Raw genomic sequence first — 26706 nt, 5'->3', positions numbered from 1 at the left:
AACACAGAAAACCCTAAGGAATTGATATATCCTAGAGAAATAATGCACTGAGTTTTTTACTGAGTTAGAGAAATAATAGCCTTTACACAAACAGATACAGGCACACCTATGTTCATTGCAGCACTGTTTACAGTAGCAAAGAGATGGAAGCAACCAAGGTGCCCATCAACGGATGAATGGATAAATTATGGTGTATTCACACAATGGAATACTATGCATCTATAAAGAATAGTGATGAATCTGTGAAACATTTCATAACATGGAGGAATCTGGAAGGCATTATGCTGAGTGAAATTAGTTGCAAAAGGACAAATATTGTATAAGATCACTATTATAAGAAATCAGGTAATAGTTTTAAACAGAGAAGAAAATATTCTGTGATGGTTACGAGATGGGGGAGGGAGGCAGAGTGGGAGAGGGGTATTCATTAATCAGATAGTTGATAAGAGCTACTTTAGGTGAATGGAAAGGCAGCACACAACACAGGGGAGGTAAGCACAACTGGACTAAAACAAAAGCAGTTTCCTGAATAAACTGAATGCTTCGAAGGCCAGGGTAGCACTGGTGGGGGTTTGGGGACCATGGTTTCAGGGGACATCTAAGTCAATTGGCATAATAAAATCTATTAAGAAAACATCCTGCATCCCATTTTGGAAAGTGGTGCCTGGGGTCTTAAACACTAGGAAGCAGCCATCTAAGATGCATCAATGGGTCTCAACCCACTGGACCTAAGAAGAATGAAGAACACCAGGGACACAAGGTAATTACAAGCCCAAGGGACAGAAAGGGCCACATATATCAGAGACTGCATCAGCCTGAGACCAGAAGAATTAGATGGTGCCTGGCTACAACTGATGACTGCCCTGACAGGGAACACAACAGAGAACCCCTGAGGGAGCAGAAGAGCAGTGGGATGCAGACCCCAAATTCTCATAAAAAGACCAGGCTTAATGGTCTGACTGAGACTAGAAGGACCTCAGTGGTCCTGGCCCCAAGATTTTCTGTTGGCCCAGGATAGGAACCATTCCCAAAGCCAACTCTTCAGACATGGATTGGACTGGACAATAGGTTGGAGAGGGATGCTGGTGAGGAGTGAGCTTCTTGGATCAGGTGGACACTTGAGACTATGTTGGCATCTCCTCCTTAGAGGGGAGATGAGAGGGTAGAGGGGGTTAGAAGCTGGTGAAATTGACATGAAAAGAGAGAGTGGAGGGAGGGAGCAGGCTGTCTCATTACGCAGAGAGCAACTGGGAGTATGTAGCAAGGTGTATATAAGTTTTTGTGTGAGAAGCTGACTTGATTTGTAAACTTTCACTTAAAACACAATAAAATTTTTTTAAAAAATCAGTCATTGAAAACCCTATGGAGCACAGTTCTACTCCGACACATTTAGTGTCGCTACGAGTCAGGGTCAACTTGGCAGCAACTGGGTTGGTTAATGAAGGTTTAAAACAAACAACCTTTGTATAAATTTTAATCATTTTCTGAGACACGGAAGCTAAATCCTTTACCGAGATGCTTCTCAATATTCTTGTGAGCTGGTGGGGGTGTGAATCCCCTGATGTACTGCTACCATGGTGATGGATTGCTCCACATTGCCCCAGGAACTTGCCGGGCAAATATTGCTGCCACACACCATCTAATATTGTTGTTTCCTTGTGCTTAGCACAAAGGGAGGAAGCTATGTTTAAGAGTTTCTCTAAACACTCCACCCAAGCATTAATGTTCATATAGCCGTTCCATCAACTGAAGCAAATACATTAAATCCACTCCTGTAGCAAAGAGCTACAGTATGAATAATCTAGAACTTCAGAAATGCAGAAAATACTTGTACCAGGTGATGCATGCATTACCTGATTGAGAGGTGGGGGTGGGGACCAGGTTCTCTTTCCTAATTCTGTTTTTGCTTAAGCAATTTTTAAAACTGATTTGCACTCCCTGAAGTCACTGGTAGTCAGGAGAGTAATAGATCTTTCTAAAAGAAATTCTCACAACTTTAATGCCCAGATATAGGGATGGGTTAAATAATAAATGATGGTAAATCAAAGCAGTTGTTATGATGATGATACAAAGAAGTTTTATTGGCATGCAATAAAAATATAATGTTAAGTGAAGAAAAAAGCAGAATATATAACTCAATAAGGAGCCCTGGTGGCCCAGTGACTAGGCACTTGGCTGCTAACCGAAGGGTGGGCAATTCAAACCCACCAGCCGCTCTGTGGAAGAAAAGACCTGGCGATCTGCTCCTGTAAAGATCACAGCCTAGAAAACCCTATGGGGCAGTCCTACTCTGTCCTATAAGGTCTCTATGAGTCAGAATCGACTCGATTGTACACAACAATAGCAACATATAACTCAATATGTAGTATATATGAATAGAAGAAAGATGGAAGTATACCAAAAAATTAACTGAAGTTTCCTGGATGGTAGTTTTAAGAGTAATTTTTATTTCCTATATTTCAAAATAGAAACCCTGGTAGCATAGTGGTTTACGGCTACTAACCAAAGGGTCGGCAGTTCGAATCCACCAGGCGCTCCTTGGAAACTCTGTGGGGAAACTCTGTCCTATAGGGTTGCAATGAGTCAAAATCGACTCGACGGCACTGGATTTGGTTTATATTTCAAAATATTTTAGTTATTTTCTACAATGCACATATATTCTTTTATAACCAGAAGGGGAAAAATTAAAATCTGATTTTTGTACTTAAACCTGCAGCGATCCTGGAAAATTATTACCTGATTTTGATGGAAGGACTATGACCTGTTTTCTTGATGGGAAGACATTCAGCTGATTTAATTTTATCTAATTGCAGTTGTAAAGAACAGGAGAATTGTCATAATGTGTCCAAGCAATTGCTTTATCTTAGACATTCATGGAGGAGCCCTCACTCAGAGATGCCAACGTTGTTTGCTCATGCTCAGCACAATCCCCCAAACAAAGGCTGGTGACCCATATTTGGGTGAATTGAATTTTAATACCTTTAAGGAGAACATTTGTATTATGTTGTTGTTGTTAGGTGTTGTCAGGTCAATTTTCAACTCATAGCAACCCTATGTGACACAGTAGAACTGCCCCATAAAGCTTACCAAGCTGTGATCTTTATAGGGGCAGATCATCAGGTCTTTTTTCCATGGAGCCACTGGGTGAGTTCGAACCTCTAACCTTTTGTTTAGTAGCTCCTTACAACGTGCATTATCTTTATTTCTTCATTTTTAAGTTTGTCTGTAACTTTTCAGTTCCACTTTCAGCAGGATTCTAGTGAATTACAATAATTGCACAGTGGATTACAGTGAACTATAGCAGTGCTCCGAAGCAGACTGACCCTGTGACTGCCTAAGGATACCCAGGCCCTTGCACTTGGACTGGGATGAATCCTCTCCTCAAAGTCATCTATTCAAAGGCATTCCAAGCTTTTTGTAACCTGGCCCACCTTACATTGTTCTACTCAGGCCTGCCTTTTCATTGATTTATTGATTTGTTTATTCCATAAACATGTAAACAAACAGACACACCCCTCACAGTTCGCAGTCTCAGTGAGGAGACGGACAAATATTTTATAGTATGGATCCATGAGTTACAACAGGAGTAAGAACAGGCTGCTGTTGGAGTTTGTAAGACAGGCATCTTGTCCAGCCCAGCCATGAAAATCAAGGAAGGCTTCCTGACAGAGGTGATATCTGAGCTGGAACTTAAAGAATGAGTTGGGTTTCACCAGGTGAAGCAGTGGTGTGGGGTGTGTGGGTGAGGGTGGAGTGGGGATGGGATGGTGGTTGGTGGAAATGTTCCAGGCAGAGGAAACAACATCTGTGAAGGTTTGGAGACATATCTGTGAGGGAAGGGGAGGTGCTGCGATGAGGTGAGCAGGGTCTTAAACTACATTGAGCGAGGTGGGCTGAAAGCAGTGGGGAACCAGTGAAAAGCTGAAAATCAGGGAGGGACAGGATTGCATTTGTGTTTAGACCTTCCTGGCAGCTCTGTGGAGAATGACTGGAGAGAACCTGGTTAGGAGCAGGGATACCAGCGAGGAGGATGCTGAAAGGTAAGAGTGGCCTGAACTGATTTAACAGCTATAGAAAAGGAGAAAAGTAGACAGATCCAACAGCTATTTGATAGACAAAATTATCAGAGTTGGTCATTTATTAGGTATGGAGATGAGCGAGAAGGAGGAGTCTGGAATGAGGAACTCTGGAGGAGAAGCAGGCTCACCTGGGAGGAGAGCGGCTTCCCTGTTTAGATCTGTGAGGCTGAGGGAAGTAGAAGTGTCCAGAGGGCAACTCTGGATTCAGAAGAGCTCTAGCTAGAGATATAAATCTGGGATCACTATGATTCAGGTGACAACTGAAGCCAGGGAAGGAGATGAGAAAACCCAATGGCAGAGTGGAGGGTAAGAAGTAATGAGGCCTAGAACAGAGCCTTGAGGAGTATCCCTTTATACAGGAATACGTAGGTGTCTGACAAAGATGCAAGGGAATTGTGGGGAAAGATCAGGAGAGTGGGATATAGCGGAAGCCAAGGAGAGGAGGAAGTCAGCATTTTCAAACATTACGGAACTATATTTCATTGACTAGATGATGCCATTTATTGTAAGACACTCTAGTATTTTATGGCCCACTAAGAAACAAGCTGCCATTAAGCTGTCACATATCATTGGTTGCAAGACACATTTGGATTTCAGAAATTATAAAATGCTAAATAACTTAAGTCTGTATTAGAATCAAAGAAGACTAAAAGCTGTCTTTTAAATTTACTGGCAAAGGAATTAGTGATTAGGGCAAGGGCAGTGTCAGTGGAGTAACGATGTAGAAGAAAGATTGCAGTAGTTTGAGGAATGAAGAGGTAGGCGTTGGCCTCAGGGGTGCTTAATAAATTGCTTAGATCACCCCAGAGTTCTGAACGAAGAGAAAGACAATAAGTAAGAGAGGTAGAAGTTAAAATACCACTTTTTTTTTTCCTGATAAAGATAATATTGGAGAATGTGGTTAGAATCTGGCCAGTGCAAATGGTTAACACACTTGGCTGCTAACCAAAACTTTGGAGGTTTGAGTCCACCCAGAGGCACCTCAGAAGAAAGGGCTGGCAACCTACTTCTGAGAAAGCAGCCACTGAAAACACTATGGACAACTGGTCTATTCTGACCCACATGGGGCTGCCATGAGTCGGAGTCAATTCGATGGCTCCTGGTTTTCTGCATCCAAGAAGGCTTCCCAATATTGAACCCATTCTGATAGTGCTGACCACAAGCTTCCCCCTGTGAAGGTCTGCCCCTGCACGTCTATGGCAGGGAGGAGAGAAAGAACATGCTTCCTACAGGCAGGCAGATCTTGGAGAGAGAGAGCAAGGGACTGGTCTGTACATATGCAACTTCTCTTCCCAAGTTCATCCATCAGATGAGAGGAAGAGAGAGGCCAAGAGGGTGATACAACTGGAGCTGCCTTCACATGGAAGAAACCATCTGAAATAGGGACAAATCATTCCCTCTCAACACTAGGAAAGTAGAGACAGTGTAAATAATACTGTCTTAGGTTCCTAAGGCTGCCATAACTAAGGATCACAAACTAGATGGCTTTTAAGAACAGAAATTTATTTCTCACAGTTCTGGAGGCTAGAAGTCCAAATTCAGGGTGTTTGCAGGGTCTTGTTCTCTCTGAAGGCTCTAGCAGAAGACCCCTCATTGTCTTTCTAGCCTCTGATAGCCCCAGGCACTCCTTGGCTTGCAGCTTCAGCCTAACTCCATTATCACTTAGCCTTCTGCTCTCTCTCTCTCTCTCTGTGTCTCTTCTCTTCACTACTCACTCAGATTGGATTAGCACACACCCTACTCCAGCATGATCTCATGTTAACTTACCTTATAACACTTTCAATGACCCTAGTTCCAAACGAGATCACTTTTGCAGGTATCATGGATTAAGAACGTCAGTATATATTTTTGGGGACACAATTCAATCAGTAACAAATTCTATCAAGAAATTTAGCTGTAAAAGGAAGGAGAACATAGCCTCAAACTGGCTACCTTCTTTCCCACCTATCCAGCTTGGAAAGGTTTGGAAAAATTGTCTATATATATCTAATTCTCTTGCCTCACTGTATAACGCCAGCTCTGTTCCCATCTTTTCTATGAAATCTCTATAGTCCTGCCTTGCCCAATCTGCCACACATCTTGGTGTTTTTTTTTGTTGTTGTTGTTTGTTTTATACTTTATACGTTGTTGGTTTATACTTCATTGTTTTATACTTACACATTACTTTCATATACTTACAGATATGTAACTTCTTACATTGTAAGGCCCTTAAGCATAGAGATGATGTCATATCCTTCTTTTATATCCCCCCTAAATTGCTGGAGTACTGCCTGATCCAAAATGGAAAAGGCCAAGTTATTGAACCAAATAGAGTCATGTGCAGAGAGATGATGACACTCAATCCCACTTGTGTGAACTTGCAATTGAATGGCTACCTGTAAAAGGGAGTCAGATGCAGTTCACATCAGACCTGGCATATGATGTTACAGGCTCTTGTGTGGGTTTCATTGAAAAGATATGTGGCCAGCCTACCCCACTGTCCCATCCAATAGATGTTGTTAGTTGCTGCAAATTCTGACTCATGCTAACCCATCCATGTGTACAGACTAGAACTGCTCCATAGGGTTTTCAAGGCTGTGACCTTTTGGAAACAGATTGTCAGGCCTGTCTTCTGATTCACCTCTGGGTGAGTTTGAACTGCCAATTTTTCAGCTAGTAATCAAGTGCTTAACCATTTGTACTACCCAGAAACACTATCTTTGGGTTTTAGGGACACTGTCTTTAATAGAAAAAGGCACCAGGAAATGATTTGCAGAAGAGCATAATAATTGCTCCCCTTTGTACTAAGGAAAAGACAGGTGTTTCTTGGACATCTCTGAGCTCTCCAATAAAACCTAAAATGAGACCAGACCTTTCTAGAAGGCGATACTCCTCGGCAACGTGTGGTGAAATACACTTCAAGGCCTCCTCGGCATCTGCAGTCTTCACTTTCATTGTTGGCATCAGAAATCCAATAAAACATGTGGGCTAACCGTCCAACACCACAAACACAGTCAGATAAGACCTGGCACTTAAACCTAAGTCTGTATTCCTGTTAGTATATTTTCACGACTTGGACAGGAAATCAAACTGAGGAGATTTCTAGCGTGTCTGTCTGTCTGTCTTTGATGTATGGTCTCACTACTGTGTTCTAAGCACAGTGTTAGTGCTTTGTTTCCATTTGTTTACACTACTTCATGTGAATATCACAACAGTCTTATGAAGCAAGTATTGTCCACATCTTACAGCTGAGTAAATCGAGGCTTAACCAAAACCAAATCAAACCTGTTGCCATCGAGTTGATTCTGACGCATAGTGACCCTGTAGGTCAGAGTAGAACTGCCCCATAGGTTTTCCAAAGAGTTGTTGGTTGATTCGAACTGCCAGCCTTTTGGTTAGCAGCAGGTTCTCTAAGAATGTGCCGGGGCAGTGCCAGGGAGGAGGAGATTTTGACACATTCTCTTTGTGTCTTAGACATGTCTCTAAGGACTAAGACACCATCCTGGACTTAATGTATCTGGCATATATGATGGCTCCAAGGCTGTAGAACCATTAAGGAGAGCCAAGTCCATTAACCATTTGCATTGTATAGGACACCATTTTGAGTGGTCCTTATAAGATCACATAACAGAGAATAGTGAAGGGAAATAGTCAGAAAATTCATTTCCGCTTTTACCCCTCTGGCCTGCAAAGCTCGGTTGGAGCCTGTCTTTGAGTCAACAGGGGCTTTTCTAGAGTGTTGGAATCCCTGGGTGACGTAAATGTTTAACATGCTCATCTCCTAACAGAAAAAAAAAAAAGTTAGTGGTTTGAGTCTACCCAGAGATGCCTTGGAAAAAAACCTGGTGATCTACAACCAAAAACTCAGCCATTGAAAACCCCTTGGAGCACAGCTATACTCTGACACACATGAGGTCGCCATGAGTGAGAGTCAACTCAGCAGGCAACTGTTTTTTTTTTTCCCCTAGAATGTTACAAACTCAGTTGTCAGGTTCAGATCTGAATTGCTTCTCCAGAACTCTATAACATTCAGGCAGGCTGTTTGATCCTTCCAGGGCCCCAGTCCCAACATCTCTTGAATTTGCCCTGGTCTACCTCCCACCCTTCTTCAGCCTGTTCAAGTGGCTGGTCCATCCTCTGCCCTTGGTTAAACCAAATTGCCTGTAAGGTCTTGATTTTCTCTGTACTGTGCCTCTCTCAAAGGAGCCCTGGTGGTGCAGTGATTAAAGCCATTGGCAACTAACTGAAAGATTAGCTATTTGAAGCCACCAGTGGCTCCACAGGAGAAAGATGTGGCAGTCTGCGTCTGTAGAGATTTACAGCCTTGGAAACCCTATGGGGTAGCTATGAGTTGGAATTAACTCGATGGCCGTGGGTTTGGGGTTTTGGTTCCCCTCTCAGAAATCTCCTCTTCCTCTCCTTGGGCCACCTCAGCCCTGTGTCCCACCTCCCACCCATGCTTTGTGAATGTTCTCAGTACCACATTTGTACCCCACGGGGTTGTTTATGTCCATTGTGAAAGTGGAGTTCAGAAAGATAGCTGCATGTAATTAGGGGTGGGAGGGGAAGAGGATTAATTATCACAGGGACGTTTGCCTGGAGTTTTAATTAGGCTGCCTTTCCTTACTTCCTGTTTTTTTCAACATAGATATCCACTAAATGTTGGTGTTTTAGAGGCTTGGGATATGAGGTTTTAACATTCTGCATCCAGTGCCTCAGTGTAACAAATAAATCAATAAGCTGATTGCTTCAAGTGATTTGATTGCTAAGCGCATTGGGGTACCTCTTTTGTTCCTTGAGTGAGTGATCACAGAGAACAAGAGATGAATGTGGTGTCACAGTTGTTCCAGCCTGTGATTTGTAGTCTGACCTGGGAAGCCATCATTCCGAGCAATGTGTATAAGTTAGAAGCAGCAGGCGAACCACTGACCTTCCCTTTGACAGTTCTCCTCGGTTATGTGTGTCATAAATACATGTCTCATTTGCCAGGACAGTCTTGGGTTTGTTTAGAATCTGACAGGTCCTCAAGACATTACATTCTTAAATCTCATGAATGGATAATTTATACCCAAAACACTGCCTTAATAGGAAGTAAGATTGTATGAGTTTCAATTTGGGCTGAAAATCAAACCCAAGTTATGACAGCATGAAGACTTCCAATACCTTGCAGATTAATCATAAGTATCTTACTGTGAAATACTTCTTATAGTAGGAACTAACCTCCATTTCTTGTTCCTGTCAAAACTTTTGACTGGAAAGCTTTTACTGCAGGAATGTTGTCATTTCTATAGATGCGTTTATTTATTTCATGGTGTGTTCCAACCACAATGCACACACACACAAAAAAAAACCCAAACCCATTGCTATCTAGTCAATTTTGAGTCATAGCGACCCTATAGGACAGAGTAGAACTGCTCCGTAGGGTTTCCAAGGAGTGCCTGGTAGATTCGAACTGTAGACCTTTTGGTTAGCAGCTGAACTGTTAACAACTGTGCCACCAGGATTTCCCACCATAATATAGTCACCCTTTTTATGTAATAGGTATGCCCCAGAAGACTTGTTTATAAACTGAATTTTTAGAAAGAAATTCATATGTTAAATGTCTATGATTTTACTTACGTTAAGTGACTTTTACTTATGGGTCCTTTATTGCATGGGCAATGGTTTTTTTTTATATATATAGTTAGAAAAATCACCCTAAAATTTGAGAAGTACGGTATTCTTATATTGGGCCTTGTTTAAATCCAGTAATCTTAATAAGAATCAGGCAAGATTACCAATGATTACTCAATACTTCTGGCTCAGTTATACCGCGTTTAATAAGAATCAGGCAAGGTTACCAAAGATTACTCAATACTTCTGGCTCAGTTATACCATGTTTCATCTCAATAGGAGACTGCAGGTTTTGCAAATTCTGTATTTTATCACTGATATTCAAAATGCTCACACAGGAAATTTGCCCGAGTTAGAGCCACCTGTTGGTCTTTCTTGTTTCATTCTTTTAGGAAAGGAAGTGGGGATACCAGCTCAGAGCTGGGGAGATTTGTTATATTCTGCTAGAATATTAGGCAACCTATTAGGTAATTTCTCATGGACCTCTCAGCCTACGGTTCCATGATTCTGTGTGTTTTGGTTATCAACTACACTGTAATAAATCACTCCTAAGCATAGTGGTTTAAAAAACGTATTGTCTCTCACCATTCTGTGGATTGTTTGACTCGGTTGGTTCTCACTTGGGCTTCTCACATGTGGTTACACTCTGTTATCAGCTGGGGCTACAGTTGTCTAAAGGTTCAACTGGAGTGGACAATCAATATGGCTTCTTTGTACAACTGGCAGTTGAGGCTGGTTGTCAACTGAGAGCTCAGCTGGGCTGTGACCAGGGCACTTACACATGACCGCTTGTGTGGCTTGTGCTTCTCACGTGGTGGTTGGGCCCCAAGAAGAATTATCCCAAAAGTAAGTGTTCCCAGGCAGAAAATGCAAGGCTTCTTATGACCTAGCCTCAGAGTCCCAGAGCATCACTTCTGCTGCATTCTATTGGTCAAAGGAAACCACCAAGGCCAGCCTAGATTCAAGGGGAAGGAAATTAGGCTTTGCCTCTTGAAGTGAGTTGTAGTATGTGCATACAGGAAGGAAAGAAATGGACAGTGCCCCTTTCTTGAGTATCTACCCCATTGCACGTCAGAGAAGAATATTCTCTAGAGGAATGTAATCACCTAAATGTGAAGGGCATAAGGGACATTGAGGGAGTAGGTAGAGGGAGGTTGTAGAATGTTTACTCTGAAAATGAATTGGCCAGCATTATTGGTTAGGACTCAGGACACTTTGGGGAGCACACACTAAATGATCCTATCTCTGTGAAAGCCAGTTAGCATCACATGGGAGAAACATACCCACCCACTGACCCCAGCCCTAAATTAGGCCACCTGCATTGCAAATGTTTGAAAAAAGAACTTGGTAAGGGAGTCTAAATAGCACAGTTCAAAAGACAGAGATAAACAAAAAAAACAAACAAAAAAAACCAAACCTGTTGCCATCGAGTTGATTTCAACTCATGGTGACTCCATGTGTGTCAGAGTAGAACTGCCCTCCATAGGGCTTTCAGTCATCTTATCTTATGGAAGCAGATCCCCAGGGCTTTCTTCCATGGTATGGCTGGGTGAATTCCAGTTGCCAACTTTTCAGTTAGCAGCCAAGCGCAAACCATTCGTGCCACCCAAGGACCTTATGGGATAGGGATAACATCAGCGTATTACCTTAAAACTACCTCCAAGCATATATCCTACTCATATTAAGTCAGTAAAAAACATTTTCATAAATTAGAACTGCACTTTATTTCACAAATGCAGAGAACTGTGAAGCAATGTGTCCAGTTCATTTGTTTTTCAGCTCATGTTTTAGAGGTACTTAGAGAAGGCTGTGCCATACAGTATCTTATATACTAGAGAGGACACTTTGGTGTTGGAGGCAAAGCCAAATTCTTCCCAGGCACTTGAAAGTGTAATTGCTTCCTTAGACTTAGTGAGGGAAATAGCTGCCCTGTTAATCATGTTAAGTTGTGGGTACCTGGATTCCAGCTGTGGAGCTCGGCTGATCTAAATGCAAAGGCTGACAACTTGCTTGAATACGTTACTTTTTATTCTTTGTAACAGTTTTTACCTTCCCCTTGCACACCCCTCTCTGGCTCCCTGGGGCTTAATATTTGTGTTTATCTGTACTGAAAATTTGAGGCAAGGTAAACAACATTTTCAAGCTACTTATAACAGGAGACCATGCCAAGAATTAGTTAGGCTTTGCGTTAGACATATGTTAAATTGTTGCTGGGGAAGGTGGAAACAGCAGCCTTAGGTGTGAAAAGCAGATGTTTAGAGGAGATTGATAGAAGCATGACCCCGAACGTGGCTATTTGGGACTAGTACTGTATTGAACAGGCTGCTCTAAAAAAAAAATGGTTAAGTGCTCAACTACTAGCCAAAGGTTGGTGGTTTGAACCCGACCAGACATGTCTCAGAAGACAAACATGGAGATCTGCTTCCGAAGGTTACCGTCTTGAAAATCCCATGGAGCAGTTCTACTCTGCACACATGGGGTCGCTCTGAGTTGAAACTGACTGCATGGCAGCCAGCAACAACAACAACTCTATTGACTATTAAATGTACTCCTGTGGAATGCTAGTGTGATCATTAAGGTTGTGTGCCAACTTGACTGGGCCGTGATTCTCAGTGCTTTAGCAGTTATGATGTAGTTTGGCAGTCATATGATCATGTGATCACCTCCATGATTAGATTTATATAATGTGATGACCTCCATGATGGGATCTGCTGTGAGTAGCCAATCAATTGAAAGGGAGTTTCCTTTGGGGTGTAGTCTGCATCCAATATAGGTGAACTTTCTGGCAAAGCTCCTGGGCTTTCGCCCACTCTGGGTCCTGCAGCTGGATCCTGTTCTCCTGACCTTTAGTTCTTGGAACTTGAGCTAGCAGCTTACCTGCCTTCTTGCTTGCTGATATTGGGATTTATTGGTCTTCACAGCCTGTGAGTAAGGGCCCTGCTCTCTGACCTACCAATCTTAGGTTTGCCAGCCCTTACAGCTTGAAGCCTCAAGCCTGACCCGTGGACTTGGGATGTTCCAGCCTCTACAACTGCATGAGCCATTTCCTTGAAATAAATCTCTTTATATAAATATTTATATGCTTTGCTGGTTTTGCTTCTCTAGGGAACCCAGCTAAGACATTTGGTACCAAGAGTGGTTCCAGAGAAACAAAATCGTAAGAATGAATTTTCTAAATTGCTTCTCAAGTCTGGTTAGTCTTAAAAATGTTGTTGACTCTGCTTCTAGTGGTAAAGAGGGCACTGTTAATTCATGGTGTGAGGTGGCAATTCAAGTACCAAAAATATCACCGCCAATAGATCAGGTCCTGGTGAAATTTGAGGCCTTGGGTGATCACATGTTTGATGCCTTTCTACAATTTTGTCATAATGAGGAGTATGAGGTAGCTGATTGGTTGGTTCTATTTTTGCTAGACAAAGTGGTGAAAGAGATAAGCTCAGGGCTTCAGAGTCAAAGCTCAAGTGCCACATAAACGACCTCAAAGTTTCCATTTGTACCTTGAAAGAAAGCCTTATTTCTTGTATTAACAGAGACAGTATTCCTGAAAACCAAGCCCAGAGACTTATCGTAAGAGTGGCTGAGTTACAATGCCAACTGAATTCCCAACCTTGAGTAGTTTCTGAAGTTAAAGTGAGGGCATTGACTGGGCAGAAATGAAATCCTGAAACTTGGCAGGGGAACATATGGACAGATAATCAGGAATCTGGGGACACTGACCCCCTAAATTCTGTTGAATCACTCCCGACAACAGAAGCAGCTCTCTTACTCCCATCTGAAAAAATTATTCTATCTTTGTCTGCTAAGCCACCCTCCTCAGTTAAACAAATGCAGCTAACATGGCATGGATTCACCATCTTGGACTACAGCCACCAAAGAATGCAGACAAGGAGTATGTGAAGGCGACTTGATGGAGCTTCCAACAGGAGACAGAGAACCCAGTAACAATGGATACACCCTTTCCCAACCCTAACCCGTCTTCCCTGTGCAAGGCCTCTGCCACTTTCTAGTGGACCTTGGTCCCTCAAACAGAGAAACACCAGCTCACTGCCACCCAGGGCCACCACACCCCTACCAGCTAGCCCCTATCATGCTATTTTTTGTTTGTTTTGAATTTTTTTGTTGCTTCTCGCTCTCCCTTCCTTCTTTTCCTTTCTCCTGCCCAGCTAGCCACAAGTGCCATCCCCTCCCCCTTCTTGATGGGCTGTGATTATTTGGTTTGTTTGCTTTATTCTTCTTCTTCTTTTTTTCTCTTTCTTCTCTCTCTCTCCTTTACTTCCTTTCCTTTCTCCTCCCAGCCAGCCCTGTGCACTACCCCTGCCCCTTCTTGAGAGGTCATGCTGTACCGCTTGGCTGGAGAGTCACTGTGCACAGCTTCCCCAGATATGCACCTCTGTCACCAATCTAAGCACCATTTTATTTATTGTTTTTTTTTTCTTTTTGTTGTTCTTTCTTCTCTCTCTGTCTCCATTCCTTCCTTTCCTTTCTCCCACCCACCTAGCCCCATGTACCACCCACACCCCTTCTTCACAGGCTGAGCTGCACAGCTCAGCTAGAGAGAAACAGGCATATGGCCTCATCGGGCCTGCCCTGCACCCACTGGCTGAATCCTATGGTGCTGCCATTTTATTTATTTTTTCCTTATTGTTTTTTTTTTCTTTTGTTTCTCTCCCTTCTTTCACTGACCCACTTAGCTCCACATATCACATCCTTTCCCTTCCTGCATATCTGCACCATGTGATGAGTGCCATGTCCCCAAGTGCCACCAATAAGGTCCCCCAGACCCAGCCCTGCAGTGCCCAAAAACCCCACCCTGTTGGCCCCAGTTCATGTGGAAAACTACCCATCCCAACCCCCCACTCCCAATGGACACACCCTGCTGCACCATAGCTGAGTTACCAGCCCTGTCAACATGGACAAGATGGTGAGAAGTATCATGCCCACAGGTGAGCAAGCAAAAAACAAACAAACAAAAAAACTCCCAGCCTTTCTGCCCAGACATAAACAACAACAATAAAAGAATAGGAAAAAACGAATTTACAATTAATGAAGAAAAATAATTTAAACATGTCCTGGAGACAGCAGACAATATCAAAACATTAAAAAAAAAAAAAAGAACAGGATGACTCCAGAAAGTGACCAAAATAAAACATCAAATGACCTTCCAGTAGAAGAAAAGGCACTGGAACTACATGATAGGGAATTCAAAACTCTAATATTCAGGATTCTCCTAGAGATGAAGGATATTGAAGACAAAAAGAAGGAAAAAGTAGAGAAAATCTTGGAAAATACAGAAAAAAAGTCAGGGAAAACAAAGACAAAACAATGGAACAATCCAAGAAAATAACACAGAAACAAAATGTCAAAATAAATGAACAATTAGAAATGATATAAAAACAGCAATTAGAAAGTCAAAAGATAAACAACGAGATTTCAGAAATGTACAGTACAGTAGAAGGTTTTAGGAGCAAATTTGAAACAATGAAAGACAGGATCAGTGAAATTGAAGACAAATCCATGCATACCAATTTCTTTGAGGAAAAGAATGAAGAAAAACGAAGAAACCCTGAGAACAATGTGGGATAAAATCAAAAGCAAAAATTTACATGGGAACAGAATTCCAGACCAGGGGGAGAAAATGGAAAACACAGAGAGAATCACTGAAGATTTGCTGACAGAAAACTTCCCTAATATCACGAAAGATGAAAAGCTGACCATCCAAGAAGCCCAACCAACCCCATATAAGATAGACCGCAAAAGAAAATTACTAAGACATATAATCATGCTCACTAAAACCAAGTCAAAGAATCCTGAGAGCAGCTTGAGAAAAACAAAAAGTCACATACAGAGGGGAAACAGTAAGACTAAACTCTGATTACTCAGCAGAAACCATGCAGGCCAGAAAACAATGGGATGACATACAGAAAACTTTGGAAGAGAAAAACTGCCAGCCAAAAATAATATATCCTGGAAACTTCTCATTCAAACATGATGGTGAAATTAGAACATTTCCAGATAAACAGAAATTAAGGGATATGTAAAAACCAAACCAAACTTACAAGAATTATTAAAGGGAGCCCTTCAGTTAGAGAAATAACAATATCAGCTGATAACCTGAATCTAGGGCACAAGACAGTATCAGCCAGATACCAACCTAGGTCATGAGCTCCCAAGGATAAAATAAAACTAAAAGATATATGACAGGGAACCAGAGAGGTCAACCTGTAAATGACAACAACATCAGAACAATAAAAGAGGGAATAAACAGTGTAGGTATAGAAGTTTCAAGTGAAGAAGAAGTCAAGTGATAATAAGCAATAAAAGACTAGTTTATACTTAGGAAGATGGGGTAAATTTCAAGGTAATCACAAAGAAGTTAACAAGCCTACTCATCAAAATAAAGAAGAAAAACATAAAATTTCAGTAAATACAAAATCTACAAAAGTGAAAAAAAGAAACAAACAAAAGGAATCCAGCACAGAAGAGTAAGAGGAACAAAGAAACATTAGCACCACAAGAAAAAAAAATCACCAAAAAATGACAGCAATAAACTCACACCTATCAGTAATCACAATGAATGTAAATGGCTTAAATGCACCCACAAAGAGATAGTGTCAGAATGGATTAAAAAAAAAAAAAAAAAAGAATGACCCATCAGCATGCTGTCTACAAGAGACACACCTTAGAAACAAAGACATACATATATTAAAAATCAAAGGATGGAAAAAATGTATCAAGGAAACAGCAACCAAAAAAAGGAGGAGTGGAAATACTAAGTTCAGATAAAATAGCCTTTAAAACAAAATCCACCATAAAAGACAAGGAAAGACCTTGATGATTAAAGGGACAATCCACCACGAGGACATAACCATAACCCAGTGACAGGGCTCCAAAATACATAAAACAGATTATAACATTACCGAAAAGGGAAACTGATGGTTCCACAATAATAACAGGAGGTTTCAACACACCACTCTCAGCTAAAGGACAGTACATCTAGAAAGAAACTCAATGAAGATATAGAAGATCTAGAGGCCACAATCAACCAACTTGACATCATACACATATACGGAACACTCCACCAAACAACAGCAAAGTACACATTTTTTTTCCAACGCACACTAAATATTCTCCAGAATAGACCACATCTAGGCCACAAAGCAACCCTCAACCCTCAACAAAATCCAAAACATTGAGATAATACAAAACATCTTCTCTGATCAGAATGCCATAAAAGTAGAAATTAATAACAGGAAGGGCAAGGGAAAAAAATCAAATACATGGAAACTGAATAACACCTTGCTTAAAAACCAATGGGTAATAGAAGAAATCAGAGATGGAATTAAAAAATTCCTAGAATCAAACAAGAATGAAAACAGATAATATCAAAACCTTTGAGACACACCAAAGGCAATCCTCAGAGGTCAATTTATAGCAATAGATGCACACATCAAAAAAGAAGAAATGGACAAAATAAAAACGGTAGCTATACGACTTGAACAAATAGAAATAGAACAGCAGAAGAAGCCCACAGCCACCAGAAGAAAGGAAATGATAAAGATCAGAGCAGAAATAAATGAAATAGAGAATAGAAAAACAATAGAATCAACAAAACCAAAAATTGCTTCTTTGAAAGGCTCAACAAAATTGACTTACCACTGGCCAAAGTGACATAAGAAAAACAGGAGAGAATGCAAATAACCTAAATAAAAAATGAAATGGGGGACATTACAACAGACCCAACTGAAATAAAAAGGATCATAACAGAGTACCATGAAAAACTATACTCCAACAAATTTGAAAACCTAGAGAAAATGGACAAATTTTTAGTAACACACTAACCACTTAAACTAACACAAACTGAAGTTGAAAATCTGAACAGACCCATAACAAGAAAACCTGTTGCTGTCGACTCCGACTCATAGTGACCCTATAGGACAGAGTGGAACTGCCCCATAGAGTTTCCAAGGAGCACCTGGTAGATTCAAACTGCCGACCTTTTGGTTTGCAGCTGTAGCGATTAACCACTATGCCACCAGGGTTTCCCCATAACAAGAGACAAGATTGAAAAGGTTAAAAAAAAAAAAAAAAAAAAAAACTCCCAACAAAAATAAGCCCTGGCCCAAATGGCTTCACTGGAGAATTCTACCAAACTACTCAAACTATTTCAGAACATAGAAAAGGAAAGAATACTTCCAAATTCATTCTACGAAACCTGAATAACCCTGATACCAAAACCAGGCAGACATCAAAAAAGAAGAAAATTACAGAACAATGTCTCTTATGAATATAGTTGCAAAAATTCTCAACAAAATTCTAGCCAATAGAATTCAGCATCACATAAAAAAATTAATACATCATGACCAAGTGGGATTCATACCAGGTATGCAAGGATGGTTCAACATTAGAAAATCAATCAACATAATCCACTGCATAAATAAAACAAAAGAATCACGTGATCATCTCAGTCCACACAGAAAAGACACTAAATGAAGCCCAACACCCATTCCTGATAAAAACTCTCAATAAAATAGGTATAGAATAAAATTCCTCAACATAATGAAGGGTGTTGATACAAAACCAACAGCGAACATTATTCTTAATGGACAGAGGCTGAATATATTCCCCTTGAGAACAGGAACAAGACAAGGATGCCCTTTATCACCACTCCTATTTAACATTGTGCTGGAAGTCCTAGCTAGAGCACTAAGGCAAGAGAAAGAAATAAGGGCATCCAAATTGGTAAAGAAGAAGTAAAAGTACCCCAATTTGCAAATGATGTGTGATACATAGAGAACCCAACGGACTCCTAGAGAAAACTACTGGAACTAACAGAAAGATTCAGCAGAGTAGCACGATGCAAGATAAACATACAAAAATCACTTGGATTCCTATATACCAGTAAAGAAAACTACAAAAAGGAAATCAGGAAAGCAATACTTAGGAATAAATCTAACCAGGGATGTAAGAGGCCTATACAAAGAAAACTACAAAACACTACTGCAAGAAACCAAAAGAGATCTACACAAATGGAAAAGCATACCATGCTCATGGATAGGCAGACTCAACATTGTGAAAATGTCAATTCTACGCACCACAATGTTCAAATACGGTGCAATCCCAATTCAAATACTAATAACATTCTTTAACAGCATGGAAAAACTAATCATGTGCTTTAAATGGAAAGGAAAGAGGCCCCTGATAAGTAAAGCACTATTGAAGAAAAAGAATAAAGTAGGAGGACTTGCACTACCTGAACTCAGAACCTACTGCACAGCTACATTAGTCAAAAAAAGCCTGGTACTGGTACAACGACAGACACGTTGACCTTTGGAACAGAATAGACAACCCAGATGTAAATCCATCCACCTACCAACACCTGATCTCTGACAAAGACCCAAAGTCCATTAAATGGGGAAATGACAGTCCTTTTAACAAATGGTGCTAACAAAACTGAATGTTCATCATAAAAAAAAAAAATGAAACAGGACCCATACCTCACACCATACACAAAAGCTAATTCAAAAAACATCAAAGACTTGAATATAAACCCCAAAACTATAAAGATCATAGAATAAAAAATAGGATCAACAATAGAGACCCTAATACATGGCATAAATAGGATAAAAACTATAACTAACAATACAGGAACACCAGAAAATAAGCAAGATAGGCAAAGGATACGAATAGACACTTCACCAAAGAAGACATTCAGGTGGCTAACAGACACAGGAGAAAATGCTCGCCATCACTAGCCATCAGAGAAATGGAACTTGAATCTACAATGAGATATCATCTCACCCCTACATTACCGGCACGAATCAAAAAAGCAGAAAATAACAAATGTTGAAGAGATTGCGGGGAGCTTGGAACTCTTATGCAGTATTCGTGGGAATGTAAAATGGTACAACCATTTTGAAAACCATATAGCATTTCCTTAAAAAGCTAGAAATAGAAATACCATACAATCCGGCAATCCCACTCCTAGGAACATATATATCCTAGAGAAATAGGAGCCGTCACATGAATAGACATATGCACACCCATCTTCATTGCAGCGTTATTCACAATAGCAAAAAGATGGAAACAACCTAGAGGCCTATCAACAGATGAATTAATAAACAAACTATGGTACCTACATGCAGTGGAACTACTATGCAACAATGATGAATATGTGAAACATCTTACAAAATGAATGAATCTGGAGGGCGTTATGCTGAGTGAAATAAGTCAATAACAAAAAGACAAATACTGTATGAGACCACTATTATAAAAATTCTTGAAAAGGTTTATACAAAGAAAGAAACAATCTTTGATGGTTACAAGGGAGAGGATTCATGGGGAGGGAAAAACACTAACTAGACAATAGATAAGTGGTAGCTTTGGTAAAGGGTAAGACAGTACACAATACTAGGAAAGTCAGCACAGCTTGACGAAGGCAAGGTCATGGAAGCTTCACAGACACATTCAAACTCCCTGAGGGACCAAATTACTGGGCTGAGTACTGGCAACCATAGTCTCAGGCGACACCTAGCTCAATTGTCATAACATAGTTTATAAAGAAATGTTTTACATCCTACTTTGGTGAGTAGCACCTTGGGTCTTAAAAGCATCTGAGCAGCCATCTAAGATACTCCACTGGTCTCACCTCGTCTAGAGCAAGGGGGAAGGAAGAAAACCAAAGACACAAGGGAAAGATTAATCCAAAGGACTAATGGACCGCAGCTAAGACAGCCTCCGCCGGACTGAGTCCGGCACAACCAGATGATGCCCAGCTACCACCACCGACTGTCCTGACAGGAATCACAATAGAGGGTCCCAGACAGAGCTGGAGAAAAACATACAACAAAATCCTAACTCATAGAAAAAAAAGACCAGACTTACTGGTCTGGCAGAGACTGGAGAAACTCAAGAGTATGGTCCCTGAACACCCTTTTAACTCAGTACTAAAGTCACTCCTGATGTTCACCCTTCAGCCGAAGATAGGTCCATTAAACAAAAAAATACCAGGCTCAATGGTCTGACAGATACTGGGAGAACCCCTGAAACTATGGCCACTGGACACTCTGTTAACCCAGAACTAAAACCATTTCTAAAACCCACTCTTTAGACAGAAGTTAGACTGGACTATAAAACATGAAATAATACTTGTGAAGAATGTCTTCTTAGTTCAACCGGATACATGAGACTAAATCGGTGACTCCTATCTGGAGGCAGGATGAAAAGGTAGGAAGGGACAGAAACTGGTTGAATGGACACAAGAAACCTGGGTTGGAAAAGGGGAGTGTACTGTCACAGCATAGGGATTGCAACTAATGTCACATAACAAAATGTGTATAAATTTTTGTATGAGAAATTAACTTGAGCTGTAAACTTTCACCTAAATCACAATTTAAAAAAAAAAATTGTGAAGGGAGCACCAGCCTCCTTGAAGACTGCTATGATTGCTAATTTAAGTAAGTCAGATTTGACAGTGGGAACTGTCCTAACTGAATTACGACACCAAACTACAATGAGACTGATTGGACCCCGTGGTAGTAGGGGCCAGGTGAGAGCAATCAGTTAACAAAGACAAGTTGGGTGTGGTTACCATAATGGATGGCAGATTCAAAGCAGTAATCAAAATAGTCTGACTAGTATGGATTTATGGCATTGGCTACTTAGCCCTGGTGTCCCTAGAAGTGAAATAGATTGAAAATCTGCTAAATATTTATCTGATCTGCACAAGCAGAAGCATTCTAGTCAAGTGAATATAAGTCTAACTTGAATCACAACACCCTGAATGAAGGGGAGGCTGAGTCCCCTTGAGGGAGTACCTCACTACACTGCCAAAAAAAAAAAATATATCTATATCTATATCTGTATCTGTATCTGTATCTATATCTATATATCTATATCTATATCTTTCTCCCAGCCTTTCCCAGAGGGATCTACAAACTTTTACGAGTGACTGTTCATTGGGAAAAGGAGATAATGAGATTTTTGGGGGACTACTGGATACTGGCTCTGAACTGACACTAATTCCAGGAGATCCAAAACATCACCGTGGCCCACCAGGCGGAGTTGGGGCATACAGAGGTTAGGTTATTAATGGAGTCTTAGCTTATGTTCATCTCACCGTAGGTATAGTGGATCCCCAAACACATCCTGTAGTGATTTCCCAAGTTCAGAAAAGCATAATTGGAATAGATACACTCAACAACTGGCAGAACCCCCACATTGGACCCCTGACAAATGGAGTAAGGACTATTATGATAGGAAAAGCCAAGTGGAAGCCATTAGAACTGCCCCTATCTAGGAAAACAGTAAACCGAAAGCAATATCACATTCCTGGAGGGATGGCAGAGATTACTGCCACCATCAAGGACTTGAAGGGTGCAGGGGTGGTGATTGCCACCACATCCTCGTTCGACTTGCCTGTTTGGCCTGTGCAAAAAACAGATGGATCTTGGAGCATAACAGTGGATTATTGTAAATTTAACCAAGTGGTGACTCCAACTGCAGCTGCTGTTCCACATGTAGTTTCATTGCTTGAGTAAATTAATACATCTCCTGGTACCTGATATGAAGCTGTTGAGATGGCTAATGCCTTTTTCTCCGTACCTGTTTTGAAGGACCATCAGAAACAGTTTGCCTTCAGTGGGCAAGACCAGCAATACTCTTTCAATGTCTTACCTCTGCGGTATATCAACTCTTCTGCCCTGTGTCATAATTTAGTTCACAAGGACCATGATTGCCTTTCCCTTCCATAAGATGGCACGCTGGTCCATCACACTGATGACATTATGCTGATTGGACCCAGTAAGGAAGAAGTGTCAATGACTCTGGACTTACTGGTAAAACATTTGTGTGCTAGAGGGTGGGAAATTAATCTGACAAAAATTCAGGCACGTTCCACCTCAGTGAAATTTTTAGGGGTTCTATGGTATGGGGCATGTCAAGATATTCCTTCTAAAGTGAAGGATAAGTTATTGCATCTGGCCTCTTGAACAACTAAAAAGGAAGCACAACACCTATTGGGCCTCTCTGGATTTTGGAGGCACCATATCCCCCGTTTGCGGAAACCCTGGTGGCATAGTGGTTAAGAGTTATGGCTGCTAACCAAAAGGTCAGCAGTTCGAATCCACCAGCTGCTCCTTGGAAACCCTATGGGGCAGTTCTACTATGTCCTATAAGGTCATTATGAGTTGGAATCAACTCGACAGCAATAGGTTTGGTTTTGTCGTTGTTTTTTTTTTTTTTTTTTATCCCTAGTCTAATCCGGCCTACGTATCAAGTGATTCAAAAATCAGCTAGTTTTGAGTGGGGCCCAGAACAAGAGAAGGCTCTACAACAGGTTCAGACTGCCTTCCAAGCAGCTCTGTCACTTGGGCCATATGATCCATCTGATCCTATGGCACTTGAAGTGTCACTGGCAGATAGAGATGCTGTTTGGAGTTTTTGGCAGGCGCCTACTGGAAAATCATAGTGCAGACTCTTAGGATTTTGGAGCAAAGTCCTGCCATCCTCTGCAGATAACTACTCTTCTTTTGACAAACAGCATTTTGCTTGTTACTGGGCCTTAGTAGAGACTGCAAGCTTAACCATGGGCCACCAAGTCACCATGCTACCTGAGCTGCCCATCATGAACTGGGTGTTGTCTGACCCACAGAGTAGTAAAGTTGGATGTGCACAGCAGCACTCCATCATTAAATGGAAGTGGTATATATGAAATTGGGCCTGAGCAGAACCTGAAGGCATAAGTAAGTTGCATGAGGAAGTGGCCCAAATGCCCACAGTCTCCACTCCTGTCATATTACCTTCCATCTCCCAATCTTCACCTATGGCCTCATGGGGAGCTCCTTATGATCAGTTGACTAAGAGAAAACTCACGTCTGGTTTATAGATGGTTCTACAGGATGTGCAGGTACCACTCAAAAATGGATAGCAGCAGCACTACAGCCCTTTTCTAGGACCTCCCTGAAGGACAATGGTGAAGAAAAATCCTCCCAATAGTCAGAACTTTGGGCAGTGCACCTACTTATTCACTTTGCTTAGAAGGAGAAATAGCCAGACATGCCATTCGTGGGCTGTAGCCAATGTTTGGCTGGATGGTCAGGAACTTGGAAGGAACATGACTGGAAAATTGGATACGAGGTATGGGGGAGAAGTATGTGGATAGACCCCTCTGAATGAGCCAAAGAAGTGAAGACATTTGTGTCTCATGTGAGTGCTCACCACAAAGTGACCTCTGCAGAGGAAGATTTTAACAATCAAGTGGATTGGATGCGACATTGCATGGAAACTAGTCATCCTCTTTCCCCAGCCACTTCTACCATTGTCCAATGGGCTTATGAACAAAATGGCGATGGTGGTAAGGATGGAGATTATTTATGAGCTCAGCAACATGGGCTTCCTCTCACCAAGGCTGACTTGGCTACAGCCACTGCTGAGTGCCCAGCCTGCCAGCAGTAGAGACCAACACTGAGTCCCCAGTATGGCACTATTCCTTGAGATGATCAGCCAGCAACCTGTTGGCAGGTTGATTACATTGGACTGCTTCCATCAGCTTTTTGTTCCTACTGGACTAGACACTTAACTCTGGATATGGATTTACCTTCCCTGCATGCAATACTTGTGCCAAAACTACCATCCATGAACTTATAGAATGTCTTATCAACTATAATGGTATCCCACACTGCATCACCTTGAATCAAGGGACTCACTTCACAGCAAATGAATTTCGGCAGTGGGCCCATCCTCACGGAATTCACTGGTCTTAACATGTTCTCTATCATCATGAAGCAGCTGGCTTGATAGAAGGGCAAAATGGCCTTCTAAAGACACAATTATTGCTCTAGCCTGGTGACAATACCTTGCAGGGTTGGGGCCAGTGTTCGTCAGGAGGATGTATGTGCTCTAAACCAGAGTCCAATATATGGTGCTGTTTATCCCATAGCCAGGTTTCATGGGCCCAGGAATCAAGGGGTGGAAATGGAAGTGGCACCACCCACTACTACCATAGTGAGCCACTCGCAAAATTTTTTCTTCCTGTCCCCATGGCCTTATGCTCTGTGAGTCTAGAGGTCTTAGTTCCAAGGGGAGGAATGCACCCACCTGGAGACACATCACTGATCCCATTGAACTGTAAGTTAAGAATGCCACCTGGCAACTTCAGTGTCCTTATGCCCCTGGATCAACAGGAAAAGAGGAAAGCTACCCTATTGGCTGTTGTGATTGATCCTGGTTACCAGGTGAAAATCGGATTGATATTACATAAGGAAGTAAAGAAGAGTATGTCTGGAATGCAGGAGACCCCTTAGGCCGTCGCATAGCACTACCTGCCCTGTGAATAAAGTCAATGGAAAATTATAGCAACCCATGACTGCTAAAGGCCAAGACCCTTCAGGAATGAAGGTTTGGGTCGCCCCACTGGGGAAAGAACCACGACCAGCTGAGGTGCTTTCTTGCAAAGGGAATACAGAATGAGTGGTGGAAGAAGGTAGGTCTAAATACCAGTTACAACCATGTGACCAGTTGAAGAAATGAGGACTGTAATTGCTGTCAGTATTTCTGCCATGCGTGTGTGCATCAAATGTTTTTGTTTTCTTCATTTGCAAAATATAAGATTTAAACAAGGTAGTGCACATTCCGTTGTACATGTATTTGTTGTATCATGTTAGGTGCAAGTATGACTTTATAATTTTCTTTATTCAGAGGTTATGTGTGGTTTAAAGTGATGTGTACAGGTGCCAAGCTGACAAGGGATGGACTATGATGGTGAAGGTTGTGTGTCAACTTGTCTGGGCCTTGATTCTCAGTGGTTTGGCAATTATGTTGTAGTTCGGTAGTCTTATGGTGATGTAATCACCTCCATGATGAGATTTGATATGATGTGATCGCCTCCATGATGGGATGTGCTGTGAGTATCCAATCTGTTGAAAGGGACTTTCCTTGGAAATGTGGCTGCATCCAATATAGGTGGATTTTCTGGCAAGGCTCCTAGGCTTTTGTTCACTCTGGATTCTGTAATTGCCTCCTGTTCGTCCGGTTCTTGGGACTTGAGCTAGCAGATTACCTGCTGCCTTGCCTGCCTATCTTGGGATTCGTCAATCTTTGAAGCCTGTGAGCAAGGGTCCTGCTCTCTGACCTGCCGATCTTGGCTCCTCCTGGCTGCTATATGAATCTGAAACCTCAGGTCTGACCCATGGACTTGGGACATTCCAACCTCTACAGCTGCATGAGCCGTTTCCTTGATGTAAATTTCTCTATACATATGTTATTACACACTTTACTGGTTTTGCTTCTCTAGAGAACCCAGCCTAAGATAGCTAGTGGTAGAGGGCCCTGGAGATAACATTTTTGTAGGCCCATATTTTTATACTACTAGTTAGGCATCTGTCAAAGGTCAGGAGCTTATAGGAAGCAGGTGTGGGAGAGAGGGATGAGGAAGGAAGCATCATACAAATGCAAATATTAAAGCAGTGGACAAAGTATGGGAGGGGATGGACCTACATTTGCCTGACTTCTTCCGTGTAGATCATCCCAGAGGAGACCCCCCTCCTGTTCTTTAGATACCCGGTGAAGTGTCCATCCCCTCACCGCTAGCAGCTTAAATGTTCACCTCTCAGTCATTCTAATGTAGACCCTCAGTCCACCTTCCTTCTGCAAATGTTGACTAAGCTCCTACTATGTGCTAGGTGCTGTGTTATGTGGAGAGATAAGACGTGTGAGCTGTTCTGTTGGAAGGCAGACAATAAACAAATAAATAATGTACTTACAGATTATGATTAGTGTTATTGAAAAAAACAGACGTGATAAAGAGTAACTGGTGGGTCCTGTTTCAGGTAGAATAGTCAAGATAGCTATCTGAGGAGGGGACATTAATGATCTCATGGCCATTGATTAAACTTCGAAATGCAGCATGTGGTATTTTAAGTTCCTTAAATCGTGTTTTTAAGGTTCAAATTAAAGCCATATTTGCATTTTCTGAGCCCAAACTGCAGGATGTTGATGGATGGCAATTCTAGAAAACAGAGGGAAGCCAGCCTGGGTGACC

At 41.6% G+C, this 26706-nt stretch overlaps 1 protein-coding gene across 3 annotated transcripts in view; it reads left to right on the top strand.

Moving 5' to 3' along the window:
• KCNH1 (potassium voltage-gated channel subfamily H member 1) overlaps window positions 1–26706 on the top strand; it is a 765170-nt gene that overhangs the window by 593112 nt on the left and 145352 nt on the right. The gene's annotated exons all lie outside the window — the stretch shown is intronic.

This window comes from Elephas maximus, chromosome 18 (assembly GCF_024166365.1).
Source record: "Elephas maximus indicus isolate mEleMax1 chromosome 18, mEleMax1 primary haplotype, whole genome shotgun sequence".
NCBI lineage: Eukaryota > Metazoa > Chordata > Mammalia > Proboscidea > Elephantidae > Elephas > Elephas maximus.
The sequence above is the reverse complement of the archived record's forward strand: the minus strand, read 5'-3'. Positions and strand labels throughout refer to the sequence as shown.